Consider the following 14,505-nt stretch of genomic DNA (forward strand, 5'->3'; position numbering starts at 1 on the left):
AAAGCTGAGGCTACATATTCCAGATGAAGTCTGTCCTTTGACACCACTCCCACTCCCAGTTGGGTTAAGGCCCCAAGTTCTCCTATAGAAAAGGCTTAGGGGCTTCAGCTTGGAGCCTCAGTTCCTGGGAGACCCAAGCTCCATGGCCTTCACCATGCCTGGGAGACAGCCAGGCCCGACAGCGGAGAGAGGAAGCAGGGAGGTGGGAGACAGTTTCGCTTCTCTCACGGAGGCTTAGCCTGTGGCTGGAGGCGGTCAGGTCGTGGCAGTTAACTCCCTGTTATCTGGACCCCAATCGATGTCAGGCTGTAACGTTTAACACCAGGCCCACTTCCCCAACAGCCCTTCCCCCCCCCCCCCCCAGTTTAGGTCGGGGTGGGGGCTGCGTTTTCTGCTTGCAGCTAACCCGCCTGCACGGAATCCCAGAGAATTGGAGAACTTCCACTTTGGGATTGATTATATGCAGTTTGGGATTATACGAGCCCGGGGCTCTCTCTATGGATAGCTCCGAAGACATCTGCAGCCATAGGATTAGCCCAAGCTGGGCAGATGGAGGGAGCACTGATGGAATAAGGACGAAGATATGCAGACCCAAATCTGCCCCCTCCTCCATTGGGCGACTACCCTGACAGGGCTGAGGTTTCTTTCTCTCTTTCCACTAGTTTCGATTGAGCCGCTATTGTGTTCCAGGTACTGTTTCAGGCACAGAGTTCATCAGTCACGGTTCCATATCGTAGTAGCCTTAGTCCCAGGATTCAGTAGGCTGGCGCCTGTCTCATAAAAGACAAAGCGCCTTTTCTTGGATCAGTTTCCCTATCTGTACAATGGGGACAGGAACTTCCATTGGTATTCTCTCGGTGGACCCAGGGCCCACCGGATCCAGGAAAGTGTTCTGGAGAGGTTGGGGGTCTTTGAACTCGCGTTTAGGTTCTACAGTTCTGGGTTAGGCCGTCCCAGTTTCAAGGAGCACCTGAGCTGGAGGCGCGGCCAAGCCCTCCCTCCCGATCGTCTTAGCCTCTCGCCCAGCTTGTACTGTGGGGGCCAGAGGGCGGCATATTTACCCGAAAGGTGCGTCTTCAAACCCAGGCACCCCTTACAAAGAGGGGCGAGCCTTTTACTCCACCTCCCCCCATAAAGTTGCACGTTAAAAAGGTGAAGCGGGGCTCTCGAGTGGAGCTGAGCCTCGGCAGATCTAGGCAGGGCGCGGGCATCTGGAGGCGTAGTGGTTGCGGCTTCCAGCCTCAGAGCCTGCGGCGTCCAAGTGGCCAGAGCTGCGCTGGGAGGGAGGCGGCGGGAGGAGGGAGGGGGAGACAGGCTGGGGGGGGTGGGGTGGGGGAGGACGACGAGGAGGGAGCGAAGAGTCCGGTCCGGGTTTTGCCGGCAGCCCCCGGGCAGCATTCAGAGCTCCTGCCCGGGCGGGCGCGCGGCGGCGGCGGCGGCGGCGGCAGCAGAGGCGGCGGAGCCTGAGCGGGGATGTAGAGGCGGCGGCGCTGGCGGCGGTGGCGGCGAGAGCTGGCGTCCGAGCTGAGCCAGAAAAGCGGTGCAGCCTCACCCCCCCTCCTCCCCACACACACCCACACACACCCCGCAAAGCCGGGCCCCGTGTCCCAGCCTGCGCCCCGCCATGCACGCCGCCTGCTGAGTCCGGGCGCCGCACGCTGAGCCCTCCGCCCGCGGCGCCGCGCTCCGCTCCACTCGGGGGTGATTAGTTGCTTTTTGTTGTTTTTTAATTTGGGCCGCGGGGAGGGGGAGGAGGGGCAGGTGCTGCAGGCTCCCCCCCCTCCCCGCCTCGGGCCAGCCGCGGCGACGCGACTCCGGCTCCGGACCCGGGCTCGGCGGGCGACTGGAGCGGAGCGCACCGCGGCGGCGGCGGCGGCGGCGGTGCCCGGAGCGGAGCGCGGCTCCCCGCCCCGCCCCTCCCCCCGGCCTCGCGGCGACGGCGGCGGCGGCGGCTCGGACGACGCGGAGAGCCGGTAGGTGTCGGGCCACGGCCCTCCCCCGACCCCCCCTCCAGTCCAGCCCCCTCCCCTTCCCCGCCTCCCTCCCTCTCCTCCCCCGGGGCTCGGTGCGCGGCCGGGGCCGGAGTTCGCAGCAAGTCGGCGGAAAGTTTGGCGGCGCGGGTTCCCCCGAAGTTCAGGTGCGGAGAATGAGGGACGGGGAAGGAGGGGTCCGTGTTTGGGAGGGGCGGGGGACGCCTGCAGCCAGAGCTGCGGAACCCCGGAGCCTGGGAGACCTCGCGCCGGGGATCGCTGTGGCCGCTGCTGTACCCCAGCCTTCCCAAGCCGCAGTATGCTCGGTCGCAGATCACTGAGTTCAGACAAAAAGAGGGTTTTTTTAGGGTCGGGGACGGCGGGGTGGAGGCCGTGGGGGTGGGACTGGGGCTCTCCCCGTTGGGCAGTGTCGCTTCCCCCTGACTGGTGGTCGCCGACGCCGGAGCCGAGGGCGCCCCGGGGTCCTCCAGCTCGGTGCCGAGCGGGCGCTCCGCCGGCGGGGGCGGCTGCCTGGATGTCTGCGGCGCGCACTCCTGACGCCCGAGCCCACTCGCAGCCCGGGGCTTGGGGGGGGGACGACGATCGTCGCTGCCCTGAGCGTCCTCGGCCACGCGTGGCTGAGCTTCCCCTCCACTTGCGAGAGGCGGCGGCCACTTCTGTATTTCCCCTCTGGCTCCTCGCCCCCGCTGCTCGCGGGGTGCAGGCGGGCTGAGCAAGTTTGACCTTTTCTTTCTTTCTTTTCTTTTTTTTCCGAAGTATCACCCCCATCTCCGCCATGCCCCGGCCACCTCTCTCCTCCTCTCCAACCTTGGGGAGTCTTTCGGGCTGCCTTCGAGCCCCGCGTGTGCCAAGTAGTGTATACAGCCAGGGACGGAGAATTGGGGGTGTTTCCCTAGCTGCGGGGCGGTGGGAAGGCGGGCGTCCCAGGCTCTCGTCACGCTGCCCTGGCCCCGAATTTAGCCCCGAAGTCCGTCCCTAGCGCCCCCCCCCCCCCCCCTTAGCATCCCTGGAGCGAGGGGCCGAACCGCCTCGCGAGGAATGTGTTAATTTTCTGACTGGGGGAAGTTGTCCTCGCCCGGATTGGGCTGCTTTCCGGCGGGGTGCGCCTGGCTTTGTTTATGTGTAGGATCGCCCGGAGTGAGGAACCCCAGTTTTTAAAGCGAGGCGGGGGGGGCTTCCTGGGACCTGTCAGAAGAGCTGAAGCGCCCAATAAGAGAGCAGTATTTTTTATTTCCTCTCGGGGGAATCGTTAGGGGCGCGCAGAGTTTGCTGGTACCAAGGGCTACAAGGAAGCACCAAGAGATTTTTCTTTTTTGGGGGGGGGGGGGGATTCATTCGTGACTCATCCGGAAAAGACCTGTGAGACCTGCCCCTTGGGGTCTCCCGTGGCGGGGCACTGAAGGCTTGGCAACCGCGCCCGACTTTGCCCCTTGAGCCCTGGGTGGTCTGGGAGGTTGGGTCTTGGGGTTGGGGTGTGCGGAGAGGGAGGGACCGGCCAGCCAGGCTTCTTGATTACCGCCTTCCCTTGTGCGGCGGGCGCAGTTTGGAGCCCTGGGTTTTGTAGTGGGCTCAGCCACCCCACCCCCGCGTTTGCTCAGGAAGCGCGGGGAGGGGGGGCGTGTGTGCGCGCTCGGCCCTCGCCCCCGCCGGAGCCGCCCCAGGGCCGCCGGCAAACAGAGTCCCTTTCAAGTTTTCCGCTGGGGCCGCCTGGCGGGGGCTGCGAGCGCGGTCGCTGCGGACTTGTTTGGAGCGCGATTTGAACGCCCGGCGCCACCTCAGCTGCCCAGCCCGCGGGGGTGGGGGTGGGGTCAGGCCCCGCAGTTGGGAGCATTTAATTGGGCATGTGTAGTGGGGGGGGGGGGGGGTGTGACTAGCACGGATCCTCTTCTCGAAAGACCCCGGTATCCTAGGTTCCAACTACCTCTGGAAACCCGGGAATGGGCCCGACACCCCCTCGAACCCTCTTTTTTGAGACCCGTGCAGTGAGGCGCCTGCAACTGCACGGTGTTGATTTAGCAGTTTCCCTAGATGAGAGTCAAGCTGGAGCTGGGGGGGGGGGGAGTGGCCCCGCTCTGCAGCTGTCACCCCCCTCCCAGAACGGAAATTGCCCTCTCTCCTAGGGAAGGAGGGAGTGACAGTTTGATTTTTGCCCTGGGGAGGGGTGGGAACAGCTGAAGGAAGTTGGCCTTTGCATTCCTTGTCAGCGCTGGGAGCTTGGTGGACGTCTCCCTTCCACCCTGGTAGGACCTGTGACTCCAGAGAAAGCCCCTTGCCAGCCTGGAGCCTCCTTGCATCTGCCTTCACCCTCCGAGTGGAGGTACAGGCTCCCCTGAAGAAGGCAGACCCTTGACTGGCTGGCTGGCAGTTGGTGCCTTATTTATGGGTGTGTTGGGGCCTGGATGTTTTCCTGGCTCAGCAGGTGACCCTGGCCTGGGCCTCCTATCTCTCCCCCAACAGAGCCTGTTGACTTACCCGAGGGCCAGTGGCCTTCTCTTTATCACGTGAGGCCTGGAATGTCCACCAAGCTGGGCTGGGTCGTGTGGGGGGAGGGTAGGGGAAAAGAAAGGAGAAGACTGCGCCCAGGGTTTCGGCCTAGGGCTCCCACCATGACTACATCAGGTTTTTTTTTTTTGCCCCCCCTTCCGGTCATGGGGCTTGAACTCTGGGCCTAGGTGCTGTCCCTGTGCTCTTCAGCTCAAGGCAAGCGCTTTACCGCTTGAGCCACAGCACCACTTCCGGTTTTCTGGTGGTTTATTGGAGATAAAAATCTCAGAGGTAGCTTTGAACCCATGATCCTCAGATCTCAGCTTCCTGAGTAGCTAGGATTACATGTGTGAGCCACTGGCTCCTGGCTTTCTTTTCTTTTTTTGGTCGTGGGGCTGGAACTCAGGGCCCGGATGCTTGTCCCTGAGATTTTGCACTCAAGGCTAGCTAGTGCTCTACCACTTTGCGCCATAGCGCTACTTCCGGTTTTCTGATAGCTAATTGGAGATAAAAGTCTCATGGACTTTCCTGCCCTGGCTTACTTTGAACCACGACCCTCAGATCTCAGCCTCTTGAGTAGTTAGAATTACAGGCATGAACCACCTGTACCCAGCTACTTCCTCAGTTTTTGTTACCCCATTCAAGATTTTGCCTGCCTTCTACCCTTTTGTCTAGTGTGAACCTGAGGCCATTGGAGTGTAGGGCAGGGCTGCATCTGGCTGAAGAACCAAATCTCTGGTAATCAAATATCTCATCCTCTTCAAGAGTCCACCAAGTTATTTCTGAGAGGTAGAATAGAGATAGTTGTATCCCTGGGAGGAGAGAGAAGAATGGGGCTGGGATAAGGTCATGACTTCCTAAGGTGAAGAGTGGGGTAGACGAATGTGAATATGGGTGGGGGAGCTGGGCCCAGACTGCTTTTCTAGACACCCCTTGTGTGTGGTGGGGTGACCATCTAATCAGAACTAATCCCAAACAGTGCTCTGGAGCATGCCTTGACTGGTCAAGGATAGGGCAGGCTTGCTTACTATTCCATTTATTATCATTGCTCACTGCTTACATACAATTCAAGTATTCATTCATTCATTGGCTTGAGATGTAAGTATTGAACAACCACTGAGTATCAAATCTTATTCTTCTGAACAGGGTGCCAGTGGCTCACGCCTGTAATTCTAACTACTCAGGAGGCTGAGAGCTGAGGATTTTGGTTCAAAGCCAGCCTAGGCCGGAAAGTCCATGAGGCTCTCAGCCACCAAAAAACCAGAAGTAGAGCTGTGGCTCAAGTGGTAGAGCACTGGCCTTTAGTAAAAGAAGCTCAGAGACAATGCCCAGACCCTGAATTCAAGCCCCAGGACGAGTACCCAAAAAAAAAAAAAAAATCTGGGAATGAAAATAACCTCTACCCCTATTGAAGCAGGCGCTGGTGGGAGCTTCCTGGATCCTGTCTCACACCTGGTCCCATCCTAGGGCTCTGTGTGTGTGTGTGTGTGTGAGAGAGAGAGAGAGAGAGAAGTGTCCTTGATTAAGTGTATTAATAGTTAAACTTTCACTCATAGCTGGAACTCACCAGACCACAAAAAACCTCCCCCGTTACTCACGCGCTACTGCCCAACAAGAATATCCCACTAAAGTTTTTTTTTTTTTTCCTGCTTTCTCTTACTTCCCCCTTGCTGTCTGCCTCCCTACCCCAGTGCATAGCCTGCCCTCCCAGGCTGCTGGCAATGAGAGAGGACTACCCCCTCAAAGACCCAGCAATCAGATCTCCAACCCTCTACCTGCCCCCTAAAACCAGAAACATTGTCAGCTGGCAGAGATGAGGCTGTGTGGCATGAGTCTGTTGGTCTACCTTGTGAGAACCTGGGTGGTATGTGTGCATATGACCCAGGAGATGGGTCTCAGGGTTGCATATCTCTTAATTCATGAATCTGTGTGTAGAATGTGTCTGCTTCTCTGTCTCAGGATGTGGTAGTCTGGAGTGAATAATTTTGTTTTGTGAACCAGGGTGAATTAGCTGCATTGTATATATCCATTCCTCAGTTATAAAGTTGAGATTATGTACCTGAAAGATATGACCCTGTCATTCTTGTGTGTGTGTGTGTATCTGTGTGAGTCTGTGCGTGCGTGCGCGCGTATTTTGTACTTTATGTTTGGAATTTTTGGAGAATTTGAATTTGTGACTGGTATGTATCTGTATAAATCTAGGATTGCCTGAATGGTGTGTGTCTGGATTTGAATATTCTCACTAGTCTAGAAGTGGTATATCTGAGATGTGTGGGCAGTGGTCTGCGTCTTTGGCTGTCGGCAGTATGTTCCTTTCTCTTCATCTCTTCTTTCTGAGTCTTTCCCTACATGGTTGTTTGTGGCCCCCATTTAGTATGTGTTTTTCTATCCCCTTCCATTCCATCTTCTCTCCCTTGTCACCTTCTCTCCCTCCCCCCCTCCCCCCCTGCAGTAACTGGGCAGCTTCCCTGCCTGCCTGCCTGCTGGGAGTTTTGGAAGCCATGGAGGGAGACAGGCTGGGGCCAGGGTGACAGCGCGTATCCACGGCGATGGCAGCCTGTGATTACAGAAATAAAAGGATTTTAAGGTCATGGGTGTTTTTTATGTTTCTCCCCTTTGGCGGAGCCATTGGCAGCAGAGGGCCACAGTTGTGTGTCTGCATCCCTATGCAGGTGAACATGAATGTGTAGAGCATGTAAACATGTATGTACATGCATGATCACAGCCTGTCTGCCTGCTCCTCATAGGGAGTCCATGGGGTTGTCATTGATTCTCCTGGGGGAGAATTCCCAGAAAGCCTTCTTGCTTCTGAGTATTACATGTGACTAGAACCCTGCAGTTCTCAGCATGCTGAGAAGAGCAGTGTAGTCCCAACCCTTTCTCACCTATCCCTCCACCCCTTAGTTGAGTGTCTCTGGCCAGGAGAATAGCTGGGCCCAGTCACCTGGGCAGGGCTACATCTTGGGGTGTCGGAGCCCCTGGCCCAGCTCCAGACCCAGTAATTGCATTCTGCTGCCTAATCCCCCGCCAGCTCAATTAGATCGCAAATTCTTCTTCATTTCCTGCCTCTGATGCTGGCCTCCCTCTGGGCTTGCAGGGACTGGGAGGGGGGAGATCCCGACCTACCTTTCACCAGGGGCTGGTGGAGGGGAGGATTGGGAGGGTGATTAGTTCATGCTACCACTGATCCTGGAGCCCAGGGGACCAGGTGGGTGGGGCTCTGCACAACCTTAGACCAGCCTCAGTATCTATGCTGGGAGAGGGGTCTTGTGTTACCCAGTACAGAGACTGCTATAGATAGACTAAGAGGAGCCTTCTGATAGACCTCCTAACTTGGGGCCTCCATAGGCTCTTCTTGCCTCCTATACTGGCTACCTCTCCCCCCAGCCACAGCAGTTGTGACCTTTTTTCTCTCTCTCTTTTTCTTCACATGGTGTCTGTTTTAGGAGAAAGTCCTAAAAGCCAAGTGATCACTGAGTTCTTCTCCTAGTGGATCCCCAACCCCTTCCCTTCTCTGCTCCACCCAGATAAGTGTATGTAAGCAGCCGGACTCAGTCCATCAGACCTGGTTCCATACTAGATATATGACACGAGCAAATTCTCTACGCAGCTGTTTCTCTTATCTTTAAAACAGGACAATAAGTGGTGTCTCACAAGACCAGTAGATGGACACAGGGATCACATAGTGCCCAATGTGGATGGTGGCTCATTCATAGTTTGCATTTAGTTAGCTAAAGTTAGTATTTTTCTTTTTGTGTGTGTCAGTTGTGGAGCTTGAACTCAGGGCCTGCACACTAATTCCTGAGCCTCTTTGTGCTCAAGGCTATCACTCTACCACTTGAGCCACAATACTACTTCTAGTTTTTGAGTGGTTAATTGGAAATGAGAGTCTCATGGGGACTTTTCTGCCTGGGCTGGCTTTCAAATTGTGATCCTCAACTCTCAGCCTCCTGAGTAGCTAGTATTACAGGTGCAAGCCACCAGCACCTGGCTTTTTTTTTTGGGGGGGGGGGGGGGAATGTCGGTCATGGGGCCTGAACTCTGGGCCTGGGTGCTGTACCTCAGCTCTTCAGCTCAAGGTGAGTGAGTGCTCTACCACTTGAGCCACAGAGACACTTCTGGCTTTTTCTGCTTATGTGTTGCTGAGGAATAGAACCTAGGGCCTCGTGCATTCATGACAAGCACTCTTCCACTGAGCCACCTTCCCAGCCCCCAGCCCCCCCGTTTTTTGGGTCTGGTCGTGGGGCCTGAAGTCTGCGCCTGGGCACTGTCCCTCAGTTCTTCAACTCAAGGCTAGCGCTCTACCACTTGAGACACAGCGCCACTTCCAGATTTTTTCTTTTTGCTTATGCGGTGCTGAGGAATCGAACCCAGGGCCTCAGGCATGCAAGGCAAGCGTTCTACCACTGAGCCACCTTCCCAGCCCCCCCCCTTTTTTTATTTTAAAGACAACACCTCCAGTGGGGCACCAGTGGCATACCCTTGTAATCCTAGCATCTTGGAGGAGGCTGAGATCTGAGGATCATGGTATGAGATTCTAGTCTCTAGTTAAGCCTTGAAGAGCAAGAAGTGAAGCAGTAGCTCAAATGGTAGAGAGTTAGCTTTGAGCAAAAAAAAATCTAAGGGTCAGCACCCTGGCCCTGAGTTTAAGCCCCAGGACTGGCACAAAACAACAACAAAACGAAGACCTCCTTATGTAGCCCAGGTTAGCCTTGAGCTCATGATCCTTTTTGGGGATTACAGGCATCCATAGCCTGCATCTGGCTAAAAGTTGGCTTTTGTGGTGGTGAGGCCTTCATATCCCCCAGTGACTAGAAGAGCAAAGCACATGGCTTATATACTTAGCATCAGTATTCTAGCTTGCTCATTACCAGGTGTGTGATCTTGGTGCGTTACTTTGTCTCCCTGGGTTTCTCTTCTCCATCTGTAAAGTGGGACTAATAGAACACTGACCTCAGGGAAAGTGTCAGGGTTAGCTGCTTGGTTTCCTGCGTATTATTTGCCCTCTTTCCTCACACCAAGCCTGGGGTGGGAAAAGCTGATGGCACAGGTTAGTGGGGCTAGAGACTAGCCAAGGTCATGGGCTGGTAATGGGGCCTGGGGATGACCTGCTGGCTCAGCTAAGCTGTGAAGCAGTCTTCACTCCCCGCCAGTGGTTCTCTGAGGAAAGTGGTGGCTTCGTTGATTTGTTCTAGGAAGGGGAAGCTAGATGTCTACCCCTTCTTCCCCAGGAGGCACCCGTGGCAGTGGCTGTGCTGACAGGCCTCCTGGCTTTCTTGCCAAGGTGGCTGGCAGCTCTGGTAGGCCCGACTTTCCCAGACCACCCCAAGGGAAGTGGGAACCACAAAGGCCTCCCTCCTGTCACTGATCACCTCAATTCCTCCTATACTCCTCCAGTCCTCTCTGTCCATGGCAAGCCAGAAAGGAGGGCTTGTGGCAAGAGAGCTGGGAAGACTGGCTGTGACAGAAGTTGGGAGGGGGCAGCCTTCTGTCTTGGGGTCCCTCCGCGCTCACTAGTTAGTGTCCTGCTTTCTATGACCTCTGTCACTCACTGGCCTAGGCTCTTTAATATTTCATGGCCCTTTCAAGCTGGCCCCCTGCCCCGGCCCACACGGCCCTCTTTGTCTGCCTGCCACCCTCCCCATCCTTGTCACTGAATTACTGACCTAGAGGCCGCCTCTGCCTTCCCCCACAGCCCCAGCAGCAGCGCCTATCCGTGTTGCTTTCCCTGTCCCTCCTGACTTCCCTTCCCCGCACCTCCAGTGACATTCCCCCCTCTCTCTCTCCTGTGGTTCTCTCTTCTCTGACCATTTCCTTGCCCTTTTCCTCCATTTTTCTCTTTTGTTGGTCTTCTCCTACCCAATGGAAAAGAAACCACGGCAACTGGTCCTGCTGGGCTGTCCCCCCCTCCGCCCCTTCCTGCCATCTCCCCCCCAGCTGGGCCGGCCAGCCATGAGAGCTGGTTTTATTTATTTTTCTGTTTGTTTGGGAAGAGGGCAGTGGCGGCTCTGAGCCCTGGCTGCAGTGCTCTGCTTAGAGCAGCGGGCAGGCAGCCGCGCTGGCCTCCCAGGAATGTGGCTGGGACGCCCCACGCTATATTTATTCCCCTCCAGCTGCTGGCCCCAGCAGGGCAGAGCCAGGCCTGCCCGGTGGCCCCTGGAGAGCCCTGGACTCACCCTTCCCTGTCTGGCAGACCCCACATGGCCCTTGGGCCCACCACTCCCTCCCGTGCCTGTGACCTCCTCTCACCTCTTCAGCCTGCCTGGCCTGTCACAACACTTGTTTGTGATGCTGCTATGGATTTTGGTGGGGAAACGGGGAGGGGGGGGGGGGGCTGACACCCAATGACCTCCATCCAGGGACCTAACGTAGGCCTGTAATCTGGTGGCCAGAACTATGCAAAAAACAAAAACAAAAAAATCTTTGCAGGCTTCTCTCCACCAAGCCTCGTTCCTGCTTTTGCCACGGTCCCTCAGCTCTGTGGAAGTCACTGGCAAGGATAGATGGCAGTGACAGGGGCTTGAGCAGCTGTGTTCCAGGTGTCACTGGACACAAGTCCCTCACTCAGGCATGCGTGCACACCTAAGTGTTTGCACCTGTGTATATGCAAAATGACTCCCTAACCAGGAATACGTGCTGTCGTTGAAGATAGGGCCATGCCTCCTAACACTGAGGGATGTGGCAGTGATTCCTTCCTGTACTCCAGTGCCTGGCACCAAGTAAGTGTTTGAAGAGCTTTAGCTGTAATCAGTCACTGCCTCCAACTATTACTAACATTAGATCATCTATTGTACACTGACAGTGATAATGGCTAGCTAGCCTCAGCCCTTATTGGGGTAGCCACTGTGTTTACAGCTTTCAGGCCTTTGCTCCTTTAATCCCCACAGGAGCCCATGGAATCTGGTGTTCTTAGCATCCTTATACACAGATGAGGAAACTGAGGCTTGGAGAGTTGCTAACCTGCCATTGGTAAGTGGGACTGGGTCTTGGCAGAGCCTTGACAGACTTCCAATACCATGAAGATAGCCAGGATTGGTCCCTCTGGTGTTTCCTGCGCTTGCATATTGTATGGCCCACAAAAGAGACTCCCTGAGTGCTTACTGAACATAGGCCTTGCACCTCCTCAAGTTCCGTAACCCCTAGTAGTAGGCCTCACCTGCAGCAGAAAGATGGGCTGATTAGCTAGTTGGGTAAATAAAGAACATTAAATGGGGGGGCTGGGAAGGTAGCTCAGTGGTAGAGTGCATGCCTTGCAAGCATTAGGCCCTGGGTTCGATTCCTCAGCACCACATAAACAGAAAAAGCTGGAAGTGGCGCTGTGGCTCCAGTGGTAGAGCGCTAGCCTTGAGCTGAAGAGCTGAGGGACAGCGCCCAGGCCCAGAGTTCAGGTGCCATGACCAGCAAAAAAAAAAAAAGAACATTAAATGGGGATAAGCAATCTCAAGGGACACTGGGGTGGGGTGGACAGTAAAGAATTCTGAAAAGTGAGGTAAGGGGCAGAGTCAAGCTGGCAGGAACCATTATAGGCTGCTGGCCAAACCAGTGGGGTGGGTCCTATCTTCTCCTTGGGCCTCAGTTTTTCCATCTATCAAATGGACTGGAGAAGTCTTTGCCTTGGCTGGCTGCCAGCTGGCCTAAATCAGGATCTGCCTGGGAGGCTAAGGGGCTGTGGTGGGAAGAAGGAAGCAGTGGGTGGTGAAGACAGGAAGATGAAGCCTGGAGCTTGGCTTGGAACTTGAGAAGCAGGGAGACTAGCCCTGACCTGACAGAGGCCCCTCCCCCTCAGCTCCTGGGCCGGGTTGGGGTTCAGAATCACAAATCCTTAGCCACCCACTCTTACTTCCGTGCAGGTCCACTTCTGTGGCACTCACAACTCTGTGTGCCAGGAGGAGGTAGGCTGTCCCCTGAGACTAAGACACAGCTCCCCATCCCTTTTCACGCATTCTCTGTTGACTCGGTGACCCCGACAGGGGACACCCAGCCCCTCTTTTACCCAGCCTATCTCCCCCCAAACCTAGGTGGGAAATTGGTTAACTGAGCTCATAGCAGGAGGAAGAATACCCATAGCCCCTTCCTAAGACTGTCAGCTCTTGGCAGTCTAGAATTCTTAGTGACAGTAATCTAGAGTCATAGACTACTTGGAATGGAAGGATTCGCAAATCAACATTCTTGTCATGTTGGGATTCTAGAATCAGAGAAGCCTGGGTTTGTTTTTTTTTTTTTTTCTGTGGGAAGAAAGCATGAATGGCTATGTTTCAATCTTGTATGATGGTAGGGGACACTGAGGCTCTGGGAGAAAGCTTTTTCTGAGTTACACAGGTTGAACCTCTTAGTCTATTCCTGTGACAGAGATGCCAGTTCTGTCTTAGGGGGTGGGCCCCCACCCCATGAGGGATGGCAAGGGGATGTGGCTGGCCTGCTGGCACAGGAGGGGTCCTCCCTGTGGCCGCCCGTTGCCTGCTGCCCACGCTTCCCCAGGCACCAGCGTGAGGAGGAAATGCAGGCTGTTGCTTCCAATGACAGCCGGCAGGTCCGGGCGCCTTCCCAGCTCCCCCTCTGACTCATGGCTGCCTGCATCTCTCCTCCCCTAGGGGCCTCAGCAGCCCCATCTGTGCAATGGGGAGAGGGAGCTTTATTCACAGCATAGTGTCACAAGGACAGGAAGGCTGGGATTCTTCCCAAGCGCACTCTGAGGCTATGGAGAATAGTCCAGAAGAGCCAAAGGATATTTGGCCCTCGACTAATGATAAGTGCTGGTTATTCATCCTGTTCTCCCACAAGCCTAGAGGGCTGACCTAAGCAGGACACATTGTAGGGTGGTGAGTGGACAAACAGGGTAAGACTTGAGTCAGTTTCTTCTGGGAAGAGCATAAGATGGGAGTTCTAGCTCTTGGGTCTCTTTCTTGACCTCAGTATACCCATCTGCAAAATGGAGCTAGTTATTTATTCAGTGTCTAAATAGTGCTTCATGCTGGGGGTGCTAAAGCAAGAGGCAAATATTTGGCTGCAGAAAGGAGGTGGGGTGTGGCTGGGTACAGGGATGACTTGGGAGAGGTAAGGAGCTGGCCAAGGAGGCATAGTCCAGCAGAAAAATCCCAACTGTTTGAAGTGTTGGCCATACTGCTATTCTGGAAAGGAAATCAGGCAAGCCGGACAGGGAACAGTGTGGGGGCAAGGAAGCCCCTCCTCAGTCAGCCCCTTTGAGGACATGGCAGCTGGGCAGGTGTGCCCCTCACACTGTGGGAGGGCTGGAATGTACCCCCATCCTCTGGTGAGGGGCCAGGCCATCATCGGGATTTCAAAGCCTTCCCCTGGGGCCTTGTGCCCTCCATCCTATCCTAAGCTGCTGCTGTGGGGCTAGCAGATGCTGTTTCATGGGCAGAGGCAAGTGGGAGGCCTCCGGAAGGTCCTCCTGGGAGGTTCCGGTGTGTGTGGGGGGGGGGGCCGGGCAGCGGGGGTGTTGGCAGCTGCCACCCAGCCAGACTGGCTCACCGTGTGGTCCCCAGGCCAGGGCCTAGGGTTTGGTGCTTTGGAATTGAGTCTGGTCCCTCCTGCCCCTGCTTTTTCCCCCACTGCCTTCCCCAAGCTCCTGAGCTCTGGCCCCCTCCCATCCCTGACTGTGTCTGCAGAGCGCCCCCCACCCCCCAAGACAGGGAGGAGGCACAGCGGGCTCAGAACAGCGGGTGCCCTCGCAGCCAAGTATTTGCGTGAGCTGTCAGAGACAGACAGGCATGTGGGGAATTTGGTGCATGTGGGGCTGGGGGAAGCAGCCGGGTGGGCAGGCGGGCAGGCAGGAGGAGGGAAGCAGAGGCTGCCTCGTGGCCTGTTGAACCCTAAAGATTGCCACTCTTCCCAGTCCTAAAGGCTGCTTCGGCCAGATGCCCTCTGCCCATACCAGAGCTGTGAAGAAGTAGACCGACCTGGCTGCATGTGAGGTGTGCTGATGCCGGGAAGGGGGCACCCTGGTTCAGCCTGGAGCCTGGGAGAGGCTCTTTGGTGAATTGTTGAGCCAGGCAGGAATCTAGATTGT

The 14,505-nt window shown here is 56.1% G+C and overlaps 1 protein-coding gene across 3 annotated transcripts in view; it reads left to right on the forward strand.

The window, feature by feature from the left end:
• The first annotated feature begins 1,950 nt into the window (after positions 1-1,950).
• The window catches only part of Cxxc5 (CXXC finger protein 5), a 36,466-nt gene continuing 23,911 nt past the window's right edge, over positions 1,951-14,505 (forward strand). Inside the window, exons 1-2 of one of the 3 annotated variants that reach the window (XM_042692050.1) lie at positions 2,057-2,137; positions 11,363-11,444. The gene's annotated coding sequence lies outside the window, so the exon portion shown is untranslated. Of the gene's footprint in view, positions 1,974-2,051; positions 2,138-11,362; positions 11,445-14,505 lie in introns of those variants that run through there. The other 2 variants (XM_042692051.1, XM_042692052.1) reach the window with 2 other exon arrangements.

This window comes from Dipodomys spectabilis, unplaced genomic scaffold, assembly GCF_019054845.1.
Source record: "Dipodomys spectabilis isolate Male_0828 unplaced genomic scaffold, ASM1905484v1 ptg000147l, whole genome shotgun sequence".
Taxonomy (NCBI): domain Eukaryota; kingdom Metazoa; phylum Chordata; class Mammalia; order Rodentia; family Heteromyidae; genus Dipodomys; species Dipodomys spectabilis.